This window comes from Chiloscyllium plagiosum, unplaced genomic scaffold, assembly GCF_037043375.1.
Source record: "Chiloscyllium plagiosum isolate Xiang-an unplaced genomic scaffold, Cpla_swu_hap1 HiC_scaffold_10, whole genome shotgun sequence".
Lineage (NCBI taxonomy): Eukaryota > Metazoa > Chordata > Chondrichthyes > Orectolobiformes > Hemiscylliidae > Chiloscyllium > Chiloscyllium plagiosum.
The window spans coordinates 4992273-5016489 of NW_028270148.1; the positions used below are offsets into that span (position 1 = coordinate 4992273).

The window sequence follows — 24217 nt, forward strand, 5'->3', positions numbered from 1 at the left end:
TTAGGTGGACAGGTAGGTAGTATACGAAGTTAGGTGGACAGGCAGGTAGTACTGAGGAAGTGGGGAGGCTACAGAAGGATCTAGACAGGTTGGGAGAGTGGTCCAGGAAATGGCTGATGGAATTTAACGTGAGCAAGTGCGAGGTCTTGCACTTTGGCAAAAAGAATAAAAGCATAGACTACTTTCTAAATGGTGAGAAAATTAATAAAGCCAAAGCACAAAGGGATCTGGGAGTGCTAGTCCAGGATTCTCTAAAGGTAAACATGCAGGTTGAGTCCGTGATTAAGAAAGCGAATGCAATGTTGTCTCTTATCTCAAGAGGGTTGGAATATAAAAGCAGAGATGTACTACTAAGACTTTATAAAGCTCTGGTTAGGCCCCATTTGGAGTACTGTGTCCAGTTTTGGTCCCCACACCTCAGGAAGGACATACAGCAACTGGAACGTGTCCAGCGGAGATTCACACGGATGATCCCTGGAATGACAGGTCTAACATATGAGGAACGGCTGAGGATACTGGGATTGTATTCGTTGGAGTTTAGAAGATTAAGGGGAGACTTAATAGAGACGTACAAAATAATACATGGCTTGGAAAAGGTGGATGCTAGGAAATTGTTTCAGTTAGACGAGGAGACTAGGACCCGTGGACACAGCCTTAGAATTAGAGGGGGTCATTTCAGAACAGAAATGCGGAGACATTTCTTCAGCCAGAGAGTGGTGGGCCTGTGGAATTCATTGCCACGGAGTGCAGTGGAAGCCGGGACGCTAAATGTCTTCAAGGCCAAGATTGATAGATTCTTGTTGTCACAAGGAATTAAGGGCTACGGGGAGAACGCTGGTAAGTGGAGCTGAAATGCGCATCAGCCATGATTGAATGGCGGAGTGGACTCGATGGGCCGAATGGCCTTACTTCCACTCCTATGTCTTATGGTCTTATGGTCTTATGGCCTTATGTTGGAATGTGCTATCTGAAGGTCTTTGTTGAATTTTTTAAAGATGGTACTCACTGCTGTGACTGAGGGTCAGTGGTGGAGGGACTGAATGTTAAAATGCTGCAGATACAGGAAACCTAAAATAAAATCAGAAATGCAATTGGACATTCAGAGATGAGACAGCATTAGCCCTTTCTCTTGGTTATGTACTTCTGTGAACAAGTCTCCATCTCTAAAATCTTGAATTTCTGATGAAAAAAGCAACTTGACCTCTCTTTCTTTCTTCACAGAGGCTTCTCTGATTGCTTTCAGCGTTTCTCTTCCCCGCCTCCTCCCCGACCTTCAATAATGAGACAAACTCCTCCCCAAGTGGCCATTTCAGCGAAAGATTGATTTCCACCTACAGGATGATGGTTTCCGAATGCATCTGATACAGAAGAGAACAGCGGCTCCAGCGATGACAATAGCTCCCAGTACAGCCCCCACACTGATCCAGACAATCCACAGCTCTCTGTTCATTCCCACTGCAGGAGCTGCAAACAGAGAAACAGATCAACCACAGGAAAAAGAATGAAACCAATCCTGACCTTTTCTTTATTGACTTCTGGGATGTCTGACCTTATGCTCGAAGGAAGATGGAACAGTTGAAGATAGTTGGCCCTTGGACACTACCCTGAGGAACTCACACAGAGGTCTCCTGGACCCAAGATGGCTGCCTCCAACAATCACAACCAACTCTCTTTTGGCTCTTATAGGTGAGGCGGGGGTGATCAATGTCGCTCTTCTCGATCATTCACATCAATGGAGGGATAAGGTGGGAGGGTCTAGGTTTGGGTGGAATGTTCTTCAGAGGGTCAGTGCAGATTCAATGGGCTGAATGGCCTGTTTCCACACTGTCTGAATCAACTTAGAAGATTTTCTTGATGATTATAAGAGAGTTGACTTTTGTAATCTACCGATCTGAAAAATATCATCAAAATGCACACAAGTAAAGAAATAAACTTAGAAAGAAATGGGGAGGTGCATCTGTACTGAAAGGAAGTTAGTAAAAGCAGTTAAAATTAAACAGTCCCTATTTCACACAACCTTAACATCTCCCCACCATGAAGATGCATCCTGAGCAATCTTTCCCCTTTTTCTCTGTTAAACATTCCATTAAATCATCAATATAAAATCACAAAGACTTTGACAAAAGATGCTCACATTCCTTGTGAAATAATTCTACAGAGGTGATATCCTGTCAACAAGTCACCCTTTATTTACATGTGTTCAACTCCCTCAGAGCCAGCTCTCAGAGTGAACAGAACCCCTGGGCACTCCTGTTTCTATCTGTCAGCCAGGACTCCCTGTTTGGGCCAGATTAACAGTCCTAATCAGGGAACTCACATTCTCTGAGGTCCACCTGGCTGTCTGTATTCCAGTCATGCACCCTGACATTCTTTTCACTCTAACCTGCATTTAAAACCTACAGGGCCAGCATTTATTTCCCTTCCCCAATTACCCTGAGGGCAGTTAAAAGTAAACCACATTGCTGTAGGTCTGGAGTTATGTGTAGGCCAGACCAGGCAATGGTGGAGCAAACTTGATAGGCCAAATAGCCTAATTCTGCCAGACGGAGTACCAGGCCGTGCACAAGTCAATTGGTAGAGATCTTCTTGGACATCTTAAACCTCTCCCTGCAGCAGACCACTATCCTTGCCTGTTTCAAGAGGGCCAACATCATCCCTGTGACTAAAAAGGCTCATCCAGCATGTCTCAATGATTACCGTCTAGTGGCTCTAACTTCGGTGGTCATGAAGTGCTTTGAAAGGCTAGTCATGGCATTAATCAACTCCAGTCTCCCCACTACTCTTGACCCACTCCAATTTGCCGATCAGATGAACAGATCCATATCAGATGCCATATCACTTGCTCTTCACTCCTCCCTAGAACATCTTGACACCAAAAACAGCTATGTAAGAATTCATTGACTACAGCTCAGCCTTCAACACTATTATCCCCTCAAGACTGATTACTAAACTTAGCGATCGCGGACTAAGCCCCACTCTCTGCAACTGGACCCTCAGTTTCCTGACCCATAGGCCACAATCAGTGAAAATTGGGGACAATATTTCATCCTCACTAACACTCAAAACTGCAGCCCCCAAGGGGTGCGTACTCAGCCCCTACTGTACTCACTGTATACCCATGACTGCATCACCAAGTACCAGACTAATGCCATTTACAGGTTCGCTGATGATGCCACCATAATCCAGTCGAATCTCACATGACGTTGAAACAGACTACAGATGGGAGGTGGAACACCTGGAAAAATGTTGCACTAAGAACCTAGCTCTCAATGCCAGCAAAACCAAGGAACTCATTATTGACTTTCGATGGGATGTTACTCATGCCCTCCGATACATTAACAGCACAGAGGTGCAACGAGTGGAGAGTGTCAAGCTCCTGAGAGTGGTCATCCACAACAAGCTTTCTCGGACTTTTCATGTGGAGGCACTGGTTACAAAGGCCCAACAACATCTCTTCTTCCTCAGGCAGCTGAGGAAATTTGGCATGATGATGAATACCCTTGCCAATTTTTATAGGTCCGTCATCGAGAGCATTGTGTCTGGATGTATCGCTACCTGGTATGGCAACTGTACCATTCCACACCGACTGTGCCCTGGCATTTGAAGTTCCCATCCAGAGGCTTCTTCAATGTTGTGAGTGTATGTGCCTCTACCACCGCCTACCCCACCACTGCTTTTAGGCAGCCCCTTCCATATTTCTACCACCCACTTTGGGAAAAAAAACTTTCCTCGGATCTCCTCTGAGCCACCTACTCCTCTCCTTAAACTTAGACCCCATTAAATATGTGTGTCATGGGGCAAAGATTGTCTTAATCTACTCTGTCTATGCTATTACCGTTTCAGGTGTAGATGGGACTTGAACTCTGGCCTCCTGACTCAGAGGCAGTGACACTACAACTACACCACAATGGCCCTTTTTATGTTAGTCCCACACCGCATTCTTTCCCATTAAATCCACATATCAGATGTCTTGATTGTCTTGTGGACAGCTTACTCCTCAAAGTATTAGAATTCCCACAATGTGGAAAAAAAGGCTATTCAACCCAAGGCACCATGGCTCAGTGGTTAGCACTCCTACTTAAAATTGCCAGGGACCCAGGCTCGATTCCACCCTCAGGTGACTGTCTGCGTGGGGTTTGCACATTCTCCTCGTATTTCCACCGGGTGCTCTGGTTCTCTCCTACAATCTGAAGATGTGCAGATTCGGTGAATTGACCATGCTAAATTGCCCACATTGTTCAGGGATATGTAAGCTAGGTGTATTCATTAAGGATAAATGTGAAGTAGTAGAGGAATGGGTCAAGATGGGTTACTTTTCAGAGTGCTGGTGTAGACATATTGGGCCAAATGACCCATTTCCACACTGTAGGAAAACCACTTGATTCCCCAAACAGCATCCCACCCAGACTCACTCCCTACCCTATCCCTGTAACCCTGTACTTCCCATGGCTAATCCACCTAATCGGCATGTTATGGGCAATTTATCATGCCAAATCCACCTAACTTGCATATCTTTGGAGTGTGGGAGGAAACTGGAGCACCTGAAGTAAACTACATGGAAATGGAGAGAATGTGTGAGTTCTGCACAGATAGTTGGAATTGAAGTTGAGACCCAGCACTCTGAGGTAGCAGAGCTAGCCACTGAGCAACCATGCCACTCCTCAGCAACCACTCCTTCACACTTCCCTGGAGGAAACCTTTTCCTTCTTCTCTGTCCCTCACAAATAAGTGGCTGTGCCTCCATGAAGCCTCCACATCCAAGTGGAAGTTCTTGCTATGTTTTATACAACACAATGGTTCACCTTTCGCTGTCGAAGAGCAGTCTTCAGCCAAACTGTGAATTGTATTCCCACCCACCAAGGTTGGAGAGAGCTTGAGCATTTCTGCAGCAGATGCGATTCTGCTCTTCTGACAAATCCCCAGAGTGTGAGGTCCTTGCATGAGTTTTCATCTCTTCCTCCTGTCACCTTCCCACATACCCACCAAACCCACACCAAACCCCTCCCCTGGTGCTTGTGATAGTGCTGTCCCTGTGGGCTTGCGAGTGGGATCGAATATTTACTTACTGGTTACATTCAACTGGGTTCCTGCCCAGTAGATCGATCCCTGCACACTACAAACATAGACAGCATTGTCACTGAGTTGCACGTTTGTGATGGTCAGGATGTAACTGTTATTGGAGACATCCCTGAAAGGTTGGATGCGTGCTGTCACTCCTTTGTTACGGTGGACATTGTTGTGTGAATCGTATGTTAGCAGCTTCTGTCTTTTGGATTCTTGCGTGAACCAAGTAACAATGAGTTTATTGACATTGGCATTCTCCATGCGACACTGGAATCTGACAGAGCTACCCTGTATGACACAGTGTACTGCTGGAGACTGGAGCAGAACAGGTCTCTTTGCTGTTAGGGGAAAGAAATCTCACTTAGAAATCATCAAACTTCGGATAAAAAAGCAGAATATTAAAATCTCGTAAAGCCTTTTGTGGACGGAAGAGCAAGAACCAAAATAAGAGCAAATAACCATGAATTTATATCTTAGAGTCATTGAGACATAAAGATCAACAGAACAGAGAAAAGGCATTGAACCCACCACATCCACACCTGTCAAAAACAACTTCCTCACGATTAGAATCCCACTTTCCCAAACATGGTACATAGCATTGAATGAGGTGGTGTCACAAGTGAACATCCAAATAATTATTCAATCTGCTCTCCCACCCTGCCAGACAGTGAGTTCCAGAGACCCACCACCCTCTGGGTGATTCCATATTTCCCCAACTTTCCCCAAATCTCCTCTAAACGTTCTGCACCTAACTTGAAATCTATGTCCCTGGTCATTCATCCCTCTCTCACAGGGAAACATCAATCTCTGTCTAGATTTTCTCTGCCCCTCATAATTTTGTACATCTCCCTGTCCCCTCTAAATGTCCTCTGCTCTAAGAAAAACAACCCCAGTTTGTCTTGTATCTTATATCTTGCTGTGTAATTCTAATAAGATGAAAAATATATAATTCTATTCCTCCATCTCTCTACACCCTCTATACAACCCACAGTATCAAGTGCCCCATCGATCATCATCCCATCCCCAATTCCCTATCTAATGGAAACTCTGTCTGAAGACAATCATGCAGTCTGCTTTCTCCTGGATGGTGTCAAGCTTCTGAGTGCATTTGGAGCTGTAACCATGCAGGCAAGTTTTACAAATATGTGTTAAAATTCATTTTCTGATGAAGGACGGATTCCTCAGAAATGAGATATCTTGTCTCCAGCACTTACATTTTCCCTCTCAGACTCACAGAATCACAGAATTGTTACGATGCAGATGAAACAACAGAAGATCCAGGAGTAAGAAGAGGCCATTCAGCTACTTGAGCCTGCTCCACCAGTTAAAACCATCATGGCTGATCTCATCTTGGCCTTAAGTCCACTTTCCTGCCCACTGTCCATAACCTTTCAACCCATGGTAATTAAATATCTGTCCATTTCCTCCTTAACTTTGCTCAGTGTCCCAACATCCACCATACTCTGGAGCAGTGAACTCACACATTCATGACACTTTGAGGAAATCATTTCTCCTCAACTCTGTTCTAAATCAGCCACCTCTTAACTTAAAACAATGATCTTTAATTTGAGATTGCCTCACAAGAGGAACCAAATACCTTGAGTCTCCTTTGCCAATCCCCTTCTGTACTTTATATACACCCATTAGATCTCATCTCATTCTACTGAACTCCAGAGAGTATCAACCTAAATTGCTCAATCTGTCTTTATAAGGCAAGCATTTCATCTCTGGAATCAATCTCATGAACCTTCTCTGACTTCCTCCAATACAACTACGTCCATCCTCAAATAAGGGACTGAAATTATCTGCAATCGGACATGGTCTCAGTAATGCCTTGTACTTTTCATTATCTTTTCATTGTCACTGCTCATAAAGTTTTCATGCACTTTAACATTTTGAGTTGATAACATAAATCAAATAATTTTAACTATGACTCTCTGACTGCAATATGTAAACTAATGGAATTGTTTTTACTTTCTTGTTTATGTTTTTGAAACGGCCATGATATGTTCTAACTCTTGTCCTTTCTGTACTGTAAGGTTAACTTTGAGGTCTGTTTATGCTTAGAATATGTTGCCAAGTTTTGTTGAGTTTTATAGTAGATACAGTTTTGTAAGTGTAATTCAGCTGAGTATCATTTCAAACACTTTAGCTTTTCTTAGGATTATTCACTTCAAAAGCTCGATGAATCTGAATCCACCTCTCACACAGAGAGTTCTCATTTCACTCCAATGCCCTTCTTGAAATCCCATGTTATCAATTGTCATATGACAAGAAGCTTTCCCTCTGATTTGTCATTCCAGGTTTTGACAAAGGAGAATTGCACAAAGATTACAATAAAAGATGACCATTAATATAACCAGTCCATATTGTTTACAAAAACAGAAATTGCTGGAAGAGCTCAGCAGGTCTTGCAGTGTCTGGGGAGAGAAATCAGAGTTAATGTTATAGGTCAAATGACCTTTCCTCAGAATTCCTCAGTCCATATTGGTCCTTCCCACCATGTTTGTAAAGACATCAATGCATCATTATCCATCCAACTCCTACATCCCTTCAATAATGTTCCCTCATTCACTTAGCTCTCCCAGTGTCAATTTAGATGTTTGTCAATAAGATTCTAATTTCCTGATTTGTATCTTACTCCTGTTTAGAACAACAAAAGTATTTGCTAAAACACTCTGCTGTTGCCCTGGTGTGTTATGAGCTTGTGAACATGAAACTTAACTATTGCCCAATTTGAAGCTGCTTTCTGTTTTTATCTGTAATTTCTCATTCACAACTCTTCTCTTTATCACAGAGGAAACTTCAATTATAATATTATTTCAACAAAGTAACCTTTAACTGTTTTCCACAAGAAGTTTAACTGCCAGTCTGCTTTAAGGTTGTAAGACCAGATGATATAGGAGCAGGAGTAGGCTATTCGGCCCCTTGAAATTGCACCACCATTCCAAGGGATCATGGTTGATCCAACAATCCTCACATCCAATTTACTGCCCTTTCCCAATAACCCGTGATTCGCCTCATTCTCAACCTTAAATATACACAAGGACTCCACTCCAACAGCTCTCTGTAGCAAGGAGTTCCAAAGAGTCTCCAGTGCTCTGAGAGAAGAAATTTCTCCTCATTTCTGTCTTAAATTGAAGTTCCTTTATTCTAAGATTATATCCTCTGGTCCTAAACTCTCCCATGAGAGGAAACATCTTGTCAGCATCTACCCTGACAATCTGCTTAAGAATGCTATATGTTTCAATGAGATCACCTCTCATTCTTCTAAATTCCAGTGAGTAGAGTCACAACCTGTTTAATCTTTGCTCAGAAGACAATCCGTTCATACCAGGGATCAACTGTGTGAACTTTCTTTGAACTGCTTCCAATGAAATGATATCTTTTCTCAAATAAGGAAGCAAAACTGCTGGTAGTGCATTAGATGTAATTTCACCAGCAGTTTGAATATGTACAATAAAATCTTCATACTCCCTCATTCTCCATACCCCTTAAAGTAAGAGCCAACACCGATTATCATACCTGCTGCTGCTGTGTTGTAGCTTTCTGTGTTTTGTGCACAAGCTCCCCCCATATCCCTTTGTGTTGCAGCCTTCAGCAGTTTTTTCCTGGGTTCAGTAACTTGTACTTAAGACCATAAGACAGACCATAAGACATAGGAGTAGAAGTAAGGCCATTTGGCCCATCGAGTCCACTCCACCATTCAATCATGGCTGATGGGCATTTCAACTCCACTTACCCGCATTCTCTTCGTAGCCCTTAATTCCTTGTGACATCAAGAATTTATCAATCTCTGCCTTGAAGACATTTAGCGTCCCGGCCTCCACTGCACTCCGCGGCAATGAATTCCACAGGCCCACCACTCTCTGGCTGAAGAAATGTCTCCGCATTTCTGTTCTGAATTTACCCCCTCTAATTCTAAGGCTGTGTCCACAGGTCCTAGTCTCCTTGCCTAACGGAAACAATTTCCTAGCGTCCACCCTTTCCAAGCCATGTATTATCTTGTAAGTTTCTATTAGATCTCCCCTGAATTTTCTAAACTCCAATGAAACAATCCCAGGATCCTCAGCCATTCCTCGTATGTTAGACCTACCATTCCAGGGATCATCCGTGTGAATCTCCGCTGGACATGCTCCAGTGCCAGTATGTCCTTCCTGAGGTGTGGGGACCAAAACTGGACACAGTACTCCAAATGGGGCCTAACCAGAGCTTTATAAAGTCTCAGTAGCACAACGGTGCTTTTATATTCCAACCCTCTTGCATCACAACCAATTACAAAGGAGGTCACATGAGTGATATTCATTGAAAGGTCAATGACATGTGCTGATAAGGACAGTTCCCACCAGCTTTAACAGTCAGTTCCACAGTCTCACCACTCCCCATGGAAACACATTCCTCCCAAGTTATTCATTTGATCTGACTTCTTTTCATGTTACTTTTCTTTTTAGACTGACATTCCAGTGAAAACAGCTTCTCTGTATCCACCCTCATGATTTATTCCCTCTTTTACAAATGTCCAGGCTCATTTTGTTGATGAAATTAGTCCCAGTGCACCCAGTGCCAGCTGACAACCAGAGTATGTGTTCAATCTAAACACAACAAAGCACGGAAAGGAACAGTTCCATTCCAGAAATCCAAGTGAACAATGTCTTGCCTGTCAGAAATACACACAATGAAGCAGAAGAAGCTGAAACACAGATCACAGGGAATAGACAATTTGGAATTTAACAATAGAGCTGAGGCCCTCCAAGACACAGAAAAACCAAACACGAGACACTATCAGTAACACAAACCAGGGCAACTCTCACTGAGGTCAAATCAAACAGAACCCAAACTCACCAGCTTCAGCAGAGAAAGTCAACGTGGTCACAAGGAGAATAATACGGAACATTTTGGATGACTATACTATGAAATGACAATGCAGTTTATCCACACTGTGTGATGTTCCAGTGTACAATGTGTCAAAGTGGAAATGGCAGACTTTCTTTCTGACTTGGGCAATCACACTGAACTGTAGAGGAAATACAAACCAGCCAATAGGGATCCTGACCAATGAGGGTAAGAGTGAAGGGAGGTTTACACAGCCATCTCAGAGGTTTCAGCTTCACAGAGTAAGTGTTGGAGCAGTTGTTGCACAGGAACTAACACAGAAAGTAACAGAGCAAAGCCACCTGTCCTTTCATCAAAGTGGAATATAATTCAATCATTGTAAATTCAGTTTGTTGCAATGAACCAGTGACTCACTGACTCCCATCAGTTTGTCCGGCATCAGTGGAAACTGATTGCTCTGTTTTAGAGTCTTGAAACTTCCTGAAAACTACAGAGCTGGGGCATTCTGAAACACCCACCCATGGAGAGAGCAGACAGTCAATATGCCTGTCTCATACCTTCAATAAGACAAGAAACAAAAAGGAACTTAGATTCATAGGGTCATACAGTTGTACGGCACGGAAACAGGCCCTTCAGTCCAACTCGCCCATGCCAACCAGACATCCTAAATTAATTTTGTCCCATTTGCCAGTATTTGGCCCATATTTCTCTCAACCCTTTGTATTCACATACCCATCAGGTGCCTTTTAAATGTTGTAACTGTACCAGCCTCCGCCACTTCCTCTGGCAATTCATTCTATACATGCACTACCCTCAGCGTGAAAAGGTTGCCCTTTATGTCCATTTCCTATTTGTTCCCCTCCCACCTTAAACCTGTGCCCTCTAGTTTTAGACTCCATCACCCCAGGGAAAAGACCTCACTATTCACCCTATCCATGCCCCTCATGATTTTATAAAGCTCTATAAAGTCAACCCTCAGCCTCCAGCACTTCAAGAAAATTAGCCCCAGTTTATTCAGCCTCTTGCTATAGCTCAACTCCTCTAACCCTGGCAACATTTTTGTCAATCTTTTCTGAATCCTTTCCTATTTTACAACATCCTTCTTATAGCAAGGAGATCAGAATTGCACACAATATTCTAACAGTGGCCTAACCAATGTCCTGTACAGCTGCAACATGAACTCCCAACTCCTATACGCAACACATTGGCCAATAAAGGCAAGTACTGACTTCTTCATTAACCTGTCTAGCTGTGACTCCATTTTCAAGTAACTATGAACCTGCATTCCAAGGTCTCTTTGTTCAGCAGCACTCTCCAGGACTTTACCATTAAGTGTATAAGTCCTACCTTGATTTGCCTTCACAAAATGCAGCAGCTCATATTTATCGAAATTAAACTCCATCTGCCACTCTTCGGAACATCAGCCCATCTGATCGAGATCCCATTGTACTGTAACGTAAACTTCTTCACTGTCCACTGCACTTCCAATTTTCATGTCATCTGCAAGCTTACTAACCATGCCTCTGTATTTAGCTAGCCCCTTTCCCACCCTCAGCAATGTCAAGGCACCTTATAACCATGAAGGACATCTTTGAAAGTGCACTCACTGTTGTTCTACAGGGAATGATGTAGGTACTTCCCAAATATTCAGTTCCCACCAACAACAAAGACACAATGCCCAGACCATCTGTTGATTGAAGGTCAGTATTGGTCAGGATACTAGGGCAATCTCTCTTGCCTTTCTTCAACATAGTGCCAGCTGAAGATCAACTCTGTCCACCTGAAAGGGCAGCCCTGGCCTGGGGAAACATTGCCTCAGAAAGGCTGTGCCTCTAACAGTGAGACACAACCTCAACACTGCCCTGGTGCTGGTATTTTTGGATAGACTGCTGGGGCAGCCCAGTCAGTTCTGAACAACAATCAGAAAGATGCACAGTAGTGAAACAACACAGGGTTTAATGTATCCAATCGATTCTCCTCAGAATGCAGGTGAATGTCTTTGTGAGTGGATGGACAGAATTCTCTCTCCCTCTGATGTACAGGAAGCCTGTTCTGTCAAAAAGCTGATGTGTTGTTTCTCTCCGTTTCCCTGTCTTGTTTCTTGTTTCCTTGCCTGAGGCAGGGTGAACCTCAGGTTAAACCCCCACTAGTATCTCTCTCTCCTCCTCCCTTTCTCTCTCTTTCTCTGTCTCTCTCTCTCTCTCCGTCTCTCTTTCCAATGAAGGAGCATTCCTATGGTCTAGTCAGGCTAAGGTGATGATACTTAAGGGAAAGGACTGAGGGAGTTCTTGAATGTGTTCTCTGATGAGAGTCAGCCCCTTTGTGAGATGGCATATTGAGAGAAAATGCTGAGACAATTGGAAACAAATTGATTATCATCAATACCTTTCACACAAAACAATCCGACTGTCATCTGATAAGTGGAAGAGAGGTGAAAATCATCGGTTTGTGGGCAGGTGGTTGCTGCTCTTTTAAAATTCTTGCCTTATCACTGAATTTCCAGGAGACCTGTTGGCTGAATAGTTCTTTGTATTGTGTTGGACCAACATTATCTCACACAGTGACCCTGATGTTGACATGGGGCTGAGAGACCGGTGATAACTGACAGCATCGAGGGTCACATAGGAACAGATACAGCAGAAAGCTGACCCCATTGCAGGCAGCTGGCGAGTTGGAGAGGGAAGTCTGCTGGGGCCAAAAAGGAAATAATTACACATTTTGGACAACAGCTTCATAATATGACCGGATTGAATTTATCGAATTAAACATGGATAGGCCTAAATACTCATGATGTCAAACAGCCACAATAAGCAAAGGGAAGTAAATGTGTAAACATTGTGGTTTCTGTATACAGATGAACATACCGGCATGCAAACAGACAGACAAACAAGAAACAAGAGTAGACAACTCAGTCCATCAAGCCAGTAAATTGCTGCCATATCTATTTTCACCAATTTCCCACATGACCTGAATTCCGTTCTCACTTTTTAATCCTCTGCAAAGGGTTCAGTCCTGCATTCACCTGTTTATCCTCAAGTGCAGCTTGCTCAGTTCACATTATGTTTGGACTGGTCCCCAGTTGGTTCTGATTACCAGTGTGATAGCTCCAAATGGTGGTGGTCCCAAGTGAGAAAGAATGAACTGACACCTCTTCCTAATGTTGTGGTTCTGTTCGCCGAGCTGGAAGTTTTTGTTTCAAATGTTTCGTCCCCTGGCTAGACGACATCATCAGTGCTTGGGAGCCTCCTGCGAAGCGCTTCTTTGATGTTTCCTCCGGTGTTTTTAGTGGTCTCTCCCTGCCGCTTCCGGTTGTCAGGTTCAGCTGTCCGCTGTAGTGGTTGGTATATTGGGTCCAGGTCGATGTGTTTGTTGATGGAGTTTGTGGATGAATGCCATGCCTCTAGGAATTCCCTGGCTGTTCTCTGTCTGGCTTGCCCTATGATAGTAGTGTTGTCCCAGTCGAATTCATGTTGCTTGTTGTCTGTGTGTGTGGCTACTAAGGATAGCTGGTCGTGTCGTTTCGTGGCTAGTTGATGTTCATGCATGTGGATTGTTAGCTGTCTTCCTGTTTGTCCTATATAGTGTTTTGTGCAGTCCTTGCATGGTATTTTGTACACTACATTAGTTTTGCTCATGTTGGGTATCGGGTCCTTCGTTCTGGTGAGTTGTTGTCTGAGCGTGGCTGTTGGTTTGTGTGCCGTTATGATACCCGCGCAACTTCATCAACAGATGCCTAAGAGAAAGACCACGGAACGAGGACATACCACAACCAAAAGGACTAGCCACACTACCATACATCAGGAGCATCTCGGAACTGACAGCCAGACTACTGCGACCCCTAGGACTCATAACGGCACACAAACCAACAGCCACGCTCAGACAACAACTCACCAGAACGAAGGACCCGATACCCAACATGAGCAAAACCAATGTAGTGTACAAAATCCCATGCAAGGACTGCACAAAACACTATATAGGACAAACAGGAAGACAGCTAACAATCCACATACATGAACATCAACTAGCCACGAAACGACACGACCAGCTATCCTTAGTAGCCACACACGCAGACAACAAGCAACATGAATTTGACTGGGACAACACTACTATCATAGGGCAAGCCAGACAGAGAACAGCCAGGGAATTCCTAGAGGCATGGCATTCATCCACAAACTCCATCAACAAACATATCGTCCTGGACCCAATATACCAACCACTACAGCGGACAGCTGAAACTGACAACCGGAAGCGGCAGGGACAGATCACTATAAACACAGGAGGAAACATCAAAGAAGCGCTTCGCAGGAGGCTCCCAAGCACTGATGATGTCGCCTAGCCAGAGGACGAAACGTTTGCAACAAAAACTTCCAGTTCGGCAAACAGAACCACAACAACGAGCACCTGAGCTACAAATCTTCGCACAAACTTTGAACCTCTTCCTAATTCACCTCCTCTCTTGGTTGGTCACAATAAGATTAACTTTAAAAGGAGGCCTTACCTTATGGTTATTTTTCATCAGCCCAAATGCATTTCTGTTTTTAAGGAATCCAAATTAATCTGGTTTCTTTATTAGCAACTAACCATGGACAAAGATTGCAAAAGACAGACACAGGGATGGTAACAATTAAAAAGATATCTAGACCAGTCTCTGGGTTTGGTGCACAGTAAGGTCAATGTAAAGTCGTCCTATTCCCAGAAAGCCATAGTTCCAGAAAGCTGCTCTCATTAGAGACAGGGAGACGACTGATGTGGGTTTAACCTGAAGGTCACTATATCTCATGTCAGAGGAGAGGTTGAGGAGATGGGAGCTGCCTGGTAACCTTTGGCTCCTTGGGAATTGAAATTACGCTGTTGATGTTGCTGTACATGGTAAACCAGCACCCAGTCAACTGAGCTAACCAACAATACACTCCCTCTCCCCTCATCATTCCACCTTTGAAAAGTCAATGGTGGAACCGCATGGCTGTTTTAAACAAAGAAACAAAGAACAGTTCAGCACAAGAACAGAACCTTCAGCTCACCAAGATTGCAAAAACAAATGATGCTTTTCTAAACTAAAAGCCTTTTGCTTCTCTGGTCTCTACTCCCTGCCTCTTCAGGTAACAGATAAATGGCAGCCTCAATGGATTGGTGGGCCTCCGGAACTGAGAGCAATAGAGTTGCTGTGTTTTCTTTACCTGTTGTGTAGGGGTGTCTAATTACTGTTCTCAAACTGTGATGTTTGCAGGACTGGACTCCACATTAGCACATCAACCATGAACGCACACAAACCAATGATAGTAGTTGCCTGTTAATTCCTTTGGAGTATATTTCTGGAATCGTAAATCCCAAAATGTCTGCAGTTCAGGACATAACCCATAGCAATCGCTGAAAGGAGTAGTCACTCCCATTCTCTCTGTACCAGAGGATTTTGCTCTGCTTTGAATTGTATTTTTCTTTTTGCTGTTGGTAGTTCCCTGACACCTTTACTTGTGTCCTGTTGATGATGATCAGGCTTTGGGAAGTGAGGAGGTGTGTTTCACCAAAACTGTGCACAGTGTTCCAGGTATGGTCTTACAAAGGTCCTATAAAGCTGCAGCAAGGCACATCTGCACCTGTACAAAAATCGTCTTGCCATGAAAGCAAACATACCATTTGTCTTTCTTTCAGTAATTGGTGTACAAGGAGACCTAGCTCTCATTGCTCCTCTCCCTTTCCCCAATCTATCATCCTTCAGATTACAATGTGCCTTCCTGAATAACCTCACATCTATCCACATTATCCTGCATCTGCAATGCAGTTGTCCACTCACTCAAATTATCCAATTCACATTGAAGCATCTCTGCATCCTCCTCACAGCTCATCCTCCAATGCAGCTTTGTGTTATCTGCAAACTAGGAGATATTACATTTAGTTTTCTCATCCACATCATTGAAACAAATTGTGAATACCTGAAGTCCTAGCATGGATCTCTGCAGTACCCGCTAGTCTGCGATTTGGAGAATGATGTTTATTCCTTCTTCTTCTTTCCTTTGCCAACCTATTTTCCATCTGTGGATCCCCAAATCTATGTGTGTTCATTTTACTTGTTTCTTTTCCGTGGGACTATATTGAAAGCTTTCTGAAAGTTATTGTGGTGAGGTGCAAGCTTGAATCAACAGCAAAGAAGCAAAAGGGAATTGAAACGAAGAAAAAGATAACAACTCATCAAATATCTAATTGGTACTTTAGATGGGGTTCCCTGATTTTTTTTCTTCCTTTTCTGCCCTTAATAGTCAAGTCTTAGAGTCATAGAGTCATAGAGATGTACAGCATGTAAATAGACTCTTCGATTCAACTTGTCCATGCTGACCAGATATCCTAAATTAAACTCATCACATTTGCCAGCATTTGGCCCATATTCCTGTAAACCCTTCAGATAGGTGTATCTGTCTGTACCTTCCTGTTTGTATCCCCACCCAGATACCTTTAAAATGATGTAATTGTACCTGCCTCCATCACTTGCTCTGGTAGTTCATTCCATACATGCACCACATACATGAATGTGTTGCCCTTTCGGTTCCTTTTAAATCTCTTCCCTCTCGCCTTGAACTTATATCCTTTACTTTTGAACTTTCCTATGCTGGTAAAAAGAGCTTGGCTGTTCACCTGAGTCACATCCCTCGTGATTTTATAAACTTCTAAAGGTCACTCCTCTGCCTCTGATGTTTCGTAGAAAATAGCCCCAATCTATTCAGCCTCTCCCTATAGCTCAAATATCTTGCCTACTTGTGTAACTGCCTTCTCATGGGACAGGAGAAATTCAAACAGGGTATTAGAAATTATGTTTCCATTCTGTCTTTGGTTAAAACAAACAAGTTGCAATAAGTTTAAGTTTATCTTGATCAGTTCAGTAACCTGGTTTGTGTTTACATTTACCCTGAGTTCATTGGTCAGGAAAATTGGGGATATTGGAATGTTTGACTCAATCTTTCCCAATTGGGCCAACTCCAGGAATGGTGGGCTTGATTTCCAGGGAGTCATGGCAATGAATTTTAAGTAACCATGTTGCAATTATAACTTTAATGTATCTGTAAATAATCTGGGGATATGTTCCATTTTCATGACAATTACTGCAGCCATTGTAACCACCTCTGTGTAATTCTCAGGGTAAATACACTGCGAACAAATCATAAACACAAATAATATCAGATTCACTTCATGGAAAGCCCACTCAGTAATGTCTGTTCACCAAAGGGTTAAAAAGAAGTTAAAGAGAAACTTTGAAAAAGAAGAAATGTTTCAAATTTCAGTCCCCATGGGAAATGAGAGAACTGTGCTGAACTTCCTCTTTACTAACACTTTAACATCTTTAACCCATGAGAAACAAAAGATTAAAGAAGCTGCAGTTGGCATGGACACTTTGTGTTTTGATGTATTAACTGGATTTACAATAAATTGTGTGGACAAACAGGGCTGATACTCTCTTGAGATGTTCAGTGGAACTCGGTTTGCTGTGACCCTGTATCTCTGTTTGCTTTAGAGAAAGTTAACTTGTTATAAAAGACCTTTCCATGGTTTGTGCTGCTGTGGAATTTATGTGAATTCTACAAGTTTGAATATTCAGAGCTAGAGGGGCATGCCACAAGGAGAATTTATCATTATCTGGAGATTGTTTGGTACAGCTGGCACAGAGCTCCACAGGTTGGGAACACAGACCAGAAAACAGAGTGTTCCTCCCATCCTTTGCTGTCATTTATTTTCTGGGAGAATGGGATTGAGGGACAGGCTGCACATTAAGGTGTGAATTTCAGGTGAATTGGATTAGTCTGTGTGTTCTTGATCAGTGGTGCTGGAAGAGCACAGCAGTTCAGGCAGCATCCAAGCAGCAGCGAAATCGACGTTTCGGGCAAAAACACCTTCATCAGGAATAAAGGCAGTGAGCCTGAAGCGTGGAGAGATAAGCTAGAGGAGGGTGTGGGTGGGGACAGAGTAGCATAGAGTATAATGGGTGAGTGGGGGAGGGGATGAAAGTGATAGGTCAGGGAGGAGAGGATGGAGTGGATAGGTGGAAAAGGAGATAGGCAGGTAGGACAAGTCCGGACAAGTCATGGGGACAGTGCTGAGCTGGAAGTTTGGAACTAGGGTGAGGTGGGGGAAGGGGAAATAAGGAAACTGTTGAAGTCCACATTGATGCCCTGGGGTTGAAGTGTTCCGAGGCGGAAGATGAGGCGTTCTTCCTCCAGGCGTCTGGTGGTGAGGGAATGGCGGTGAAGGAGGCCCAGGACCTCCATGTCCTCGGCAGAGTGGGAGGGGGAGTTGAAATGTTGGGCCACAGGGCGGTTTGGTTGATTGGTGTGGGTGTCCCGGAGATGTTCCCTAAAGCGCTCTGGTAGGAGGCGCATAGTCTCCCCAATGTAGAGGAGACCGCTTCAGGAGCAACGGATACAATAAATGATATTAGTGGATGTGCAAGTAAAACTTTGATGGATGTGGAAGGCTCTTTAGTGCCTTGGATAGAGGTGAGGGAGGAGGTGTGGGCGCAGGTTTTACAGTTCCTGCGGTGGCAGGGGAGTGTGTTCACTGTCTTGTTGTGGTGGAGTTGAAACACAATCTCCCATTTTTATAAAGTTGGTGAATTTACAGCTTTGTGATTCAGAGTGAGTTTCACCAATGGGCCCATTCTGACACTCACATCAATTCTCTATAATCAATAATATTGAATTTGTTCCATTAAACGTCTTCAGGACATCACAAACTGTGAACTAGTTTGAAGTTCAATATCTGTGACAGCACCGAATCCTGGGTCTGTTCCTCACTGGGAACATTTCTGAAGGTGAATTTGCTGAATGCCAGTTCATGTTTTGTGTGATGGCGTTAATTGAAGGAAGAATGTCGGTTGTCAGGAGACGGAGAGTATCTCCTGTTCTTTTTCACATTGTGCTCTGTGATCTTTAAATCTTCAAATTTATTGCCTGAGCACTCCACACAACATCTGATGGAAACAAGGACAGAGTGCAATCTTCTCTCTGTTGCTGCTGTGTGTAGCCCCTCCTGCCAGGTGATCTGCTGCCATGGTGCCACACTCATCTGTCTTGTACCAGCCTCACCCACCCACTGAAGCTCTTCTGAAACCGCTGTGTGACATCCGCCTAGTCCACTAGAACATCAGCTTCGAGCCAAGCTCCAGAAATAGTTTTGACAGCCACAGCTTCCTGCCCTCAGGATGTGTTGCCAGGGGAGGTGGTAGAGGCGATCACAATTGTGTAATTGAAGATGTATTCTGATACATGAATGAGCAGGGCTCAGGGGCATACAGATCCTTAGACAATAGGTGATATGTCTAGATAGAGGATCTGGATTGGTGCAGGCTTGGAGGGCCGAAGAGCCTGTTCCTGTGCTGTAATTCTCTTTAATCTTTGTTCTTCTTTTTACTAAGTGAGAGAGAGTTACCAAGTGGGCAAGCTGCCCCTCATGCTCGCTGAGAGTATATAGTGTCCCCTGTGTTCCCACCATTTCCCAGCTGTTCCAAGGATAAACAATAGTGTGCAATAAACTGGGGATTTCACCATTTACAGAACAAAGAGAGGGAATACCAGTAGGAAATGTGGTTTTGACAATTTGCCTGAAATAGGGGTTGCCTTTTCTGAACACCAGCTGCAAACTGAAACCAGGAAACAGAAAAGGGGAAGCAACATTTACTGCATCTCACTGTTTCCAAAATCACAGGAAGCCATTGGGCCCATTTTTTTAGCACTTGCTCTCTCAGCACTTTGACGTTGTGCCAATTGCTTGCCTTTTCCCCTTCACCCTGCACATTATTTTGGTTTGAATAACCATCCAATACTGTTGGATGTTAAATACCTCAGTTGGAGCTTAAGACCACAAGACATAAAAAGAGAATTCAGTCAATTTGCCCATCGTGCCTGTTTCATCATTCAGTGGGATCATGGCTGTTCTGATAGTCCCCATCTCTACTTTCCTGCCTTTTCCCCATAACCCTGGATTCCATTCCTGATTGAAAATATACATCTCTAAATTTAAATATATTTCATGACCCAGCCTTTGACAGCCCTCTGAAGTAAAAAGATTCCTCAGATTCACTTCCTCTGAAAGATGAAATTCTTACTCATCTCCATCTTAAAACACAGATACATTCCTATGAGCTTTTGCCATCTGATCCCAGACACTCCCACATAGGGAAACAACCTTCTTTCCATATTCACGCTGTCAAGGCCCAAAGAAATTGAGATGTTTCAAACTTTCTTTTCATTCTAAACTCTAAACCAGGACAAGTCCCTCTCCTTACTTTTAAAATACCAGGCACAATTCTGATCACCGTGTAAACAAAGATTTTGTTAGACTATAAAGCGTACAGATACTATTTACATGGATGTTTGTGGGATTCGAGAGTTTAAGTTAAAAGGTGGTACTGGGGCTATTTTCCCTGCAATGTAGAAAGCTGAGGGTGACCCTTTACAGGTTTTTGAAATTATGAGGAATGCAGATAAAGTGGATAGCTAAGGTCTTTTGCCAAAGGTAGGAGAGTCCAAAGCTAGAAAGCATATTTATAAGGTGAGAAGGAAAAGTTTGAAAAGGGACCTGAGGGACAAGTTCTTGACACAGAAGGTGTTGCACGTGTGGAACAAACTGCCAGGGGTGGTTTTAGAGGTCAGTACAATTACATTTTTAAAAAGACATTTGGATGGGTCATGAATAGAAATTTTTAGAGGGATATGGGCCAAACATGAGCAAATGGTATTAATTCAGTGAAGCTTAGCTGATCAGGATGGACAAATTCCATTGAAGGGTCTGTTTCCTTGCTGTATGACTATATGACTCTAGGAACAAAGTGGGTAACTGTAGGTTAATTCACCTCACATCTATTGTTGGAAATGTATTTAAATCAATTATTAAGAAAGTAGCAGCAAAACATTTACAAAAACATAGTCTAATAAAGCAGAGTCGGTGTGGCTTCATGACAGGGAAATCCTGTCTGACTAATTTAGGTGAGCTTTTTAAAGAAACCTTCACCAGCATGGATAGTGGGAAACCACTGTTGTATTTGGACTTCAAGAAAGTCTTCGACAAGGGACATGTTTTAAAAAATTCTCAAGGTCAGGTTCGTAGGAGAGTAGTCTGACACAGAACAATCGACCAAGAGGCGAGTCTGCTAGAATATGGGCATTTTATTCCCCGCATCGTCGCCACAACCAGGTCCAAACAACGGGTCTGGCTTATACTCACTCTACATGTTACCAAAACTGGGAGCCGTCAGTTCTCGTAGAGCGCTTGCCAACAACCCACGCTCGGCGGTTAAACGTAACCCCGGAGCAGACTCACCGAACTGGAGACTTTTCCAGCTGATATACTCCCTTCCAGATATAAACATTCATGTGAACAGCAGAGCAAGGCTAAAAAACACATTCCATTCTGGTTACATACAGATTAGAAGATTCACACGGGACTAAGCAACACCTCCATTCCGGTTAGATTCACACATGTATTGGGACATAATTTTTAACCGTTTCACCACATTCCACTGCTTGGAATTTTACACCACATTCCACTGCTTGGCCCAATACATGTGTTACATTATGATTCACACATGTATTGGGACATAATTTTACACCACATTCCACTGCTTGGCCCAATACATGTGTTACATTATGCTTAATTCAGTTCAATTCGTTTCAGTTAATTTCAGTTCAGTCAATTCAGTGTAATTCAATTCAGCTCAGTTCAGGTCTGTTCAGTTCAATTCAATTTAGCTCAGTTCCATTTTGTTCCGTTCAATTTGATTCACTTCAGTTCCACTCAGTTCAGTTCAGTTCAATCCCATTCAATTCTGTTAACTCCGCTTCAGCTTTTTGGACATGCCCACATCCTCCGCTGTACCCCAGGCAAGGGGTTCTTCGGCAGGACTGGGATCCTTTCTCAAACAAACTGCCACGTACATGCCCACATCCATGCCATCCCGGGACGGTCGGGACCTCCACAGTTTGTTCTTCTGGTTTCTTAGTCTTTTTCCAAAACATTGTTCTGTATCAAAATCTCTCCTCAATTGCGATTGACCCTGCTCGACTACGCCAAATGTTTTAAAAAATTCTCAAGGTCAGGTTCGTAGGAGAGTAGTCTGACACAGAACAATCGACCAAGAGGCGAGTCTGCTAGAATATGGGCATTTTATTCCCCGCATCGTCGCCACAACCAGGTCCAAACAACGGGTCTGGCTTATACTCACTCTACATGTTACCAAAACTGGGAGCCGTCAGTTCTCGTAGAGCGCTTGCCAACAACCCACGCTCGGCGGTTAAACGTAACCCCGGAGCAGACTCACCGAACTGGAGACTTTTCCAGCTGATATACTCCCTTCCAGATATAAACATTCATGTGAACAGCAGAGCAAGGCTAAAAAACACATTCCATTCTGGTTACATACAGATTAGAAGATTCACACGGGACTAAGCAACACCTCCATTCCGGTTAGATTCACACATGTATTGGGACATAATTTTTAACCGTTTCACCACAGGACCTCACAAAAATTTAAGACAAAAGGTGAGCCCATGGTATTGGAGGTTCTATACTAGTGTGGAGTGTCAAGAATTGGTCAAAGGGCAGCAAACAAGTTCATGTTGATGATACATGTCCAGTGGGGTTCCATGGGATCACTGCTCAAACCACAACTGTTTACAACACAGATTACTGATTGGGAAGAAGGAAGTGAATGTACTGTAGAAGTATTTCCAGATGACACAAAATAGGTGGAAAAGCAGATTGAGAGAGGAATACAAACAGTTCACAGAGAGGCGATGGTAGATTCAGTAGGTAAGCAAAAAGCTGCAAATGGAGTACAATGAAAGGAAATATGAATTAAATGAATAAAAGCTGCTGAAAGCCAGCACATGGGGCAAGTAGGTAATCAGGAAGGCAAATGGAATGCTGGTCCTTATTTAGATTAGATTCTCTACAATGTGGAAACAGGTCCTTCAGCCCAACAAGTAACCCACCCCCTCTGACTAATGCACCCAACAATTATGGACAATTTAGCATGGCCAATTCACCGAACCTGCACACCTTTGGAATGTGGGAGGAAACTGCAGTACCGGAGGAAACCCACGCAGACACGGGGAGAATGTGCAAACACCACACAGCCACTTGCCCAAGGCTGGAATCGAGCCAAGGACCCTGGCGCTGCGAGGCAGCAGTGCTAACCACTGAGCCACCATGCCAACCTAGTAGAAGACCCGAAACGAGAATTATACCCCTAGACGAACGAGCTGCATATTTGAAGGGGGTTGGATTGTAAGAGCAGGGAGGTCTTATTGCAGTTGTACAAGATGTTGGAAGACTATGTCTGGAATACTGTGAGCAGCGTTGATTCCCATATTAAATGAAATACACCATTTCTTTGTGGTTCAGCGAAAGTTCAGAGTAGGTTTACAAAGATGATCCTTGGTTTGGAGTGATGGTCTCATGGACAAATGCTAAACAGGTTGGAACACTTATTTGTAAATGAGGAAAATGAGCGATGATCTCATTGAAGCATATAAGATCCTTGAGGGTAAATGCTGAGAGGGTGTTTTCCCTCATGGGAGAGTTAAGGACCTGAGGACATGGTCTCAGGACAAAGGGTCACCAATTTAAATCTGAGATAAGGAGAATTTCTTCTTGATCAGGTGGGGAATCGAGGATTCTAGGGAAATTGCAGTAAAGTGGATGTGAGGAATGTCAGTTCAGTCATGATTCGATTGAATGGTGGAACAAGTTCATGGGGACAAATGGCCTACTCCTGTTCCTGCCTCTTATGTGCAACCTATTCAAGAATTTCTACTCTCCTGAGAAAAAAGGACAGTTTTATATTTTCCAACATTATACTCCATTTGCCACGTTTTGCCCATTCACTTCACCTCTCTCTCTCTCTCTCTCTCTCTCTCTCTCTCCCCTCTTGACACCTCACTTTCCTTCTTCTCTTGGTGTCATCATCAAATTGATCTCTCATCCAGAATCAGAGATTGCTGTGCTGGAGTCTCTCATTCTTCACCAAGAATGGTGTTCTTTCAAATCCGTGTTGCATCTCCTCCTCTATCTCCCCTGAAGTGGGATGGAATATTTCTGGACAAGAGGACACAACCTTTCAGTGGGACCCACCCTGACTCACTAACTGAGATGTAGGTCCCACAGACTGACCCTGGGACCATCACTGTTCTCTACTTGGAGCTGGAGGGGCACATCTTGTGACCCTCACATTTGTCTCCAATCTGGTCAGTTTCCCTTATTTCCCTTAGCCACCCTGTAGCTGTGGGAAAGACTGAACAATCAGACTGCTGTTCATTTATTGGCATTTTTTTTATTTTGA

General features: G+C 43.5%; 1 long non-coding RNA gene across 2 annotated transcripts in view; it reads left to right on the forward strand.

Moving 5' to 3' along the window:
* The window catches only part of LOC122552562 (uncharacterized), a 42897-nt gene that overhangs the window by 13289 nt on the left and 5391 nt on the right, over positions 1-24217 (forward strand). For both annotated transcript variants that reach the window (XR_006312416.2, XR_015758333.1), the window contains exon 2: positions 1222-1686. This is a non-coding gene — a long non-coding RNA (uncharacterized LOC122552562). The remainder of the gene's footprint in view (positions 1-1221; positions 1687-24217) is intronic.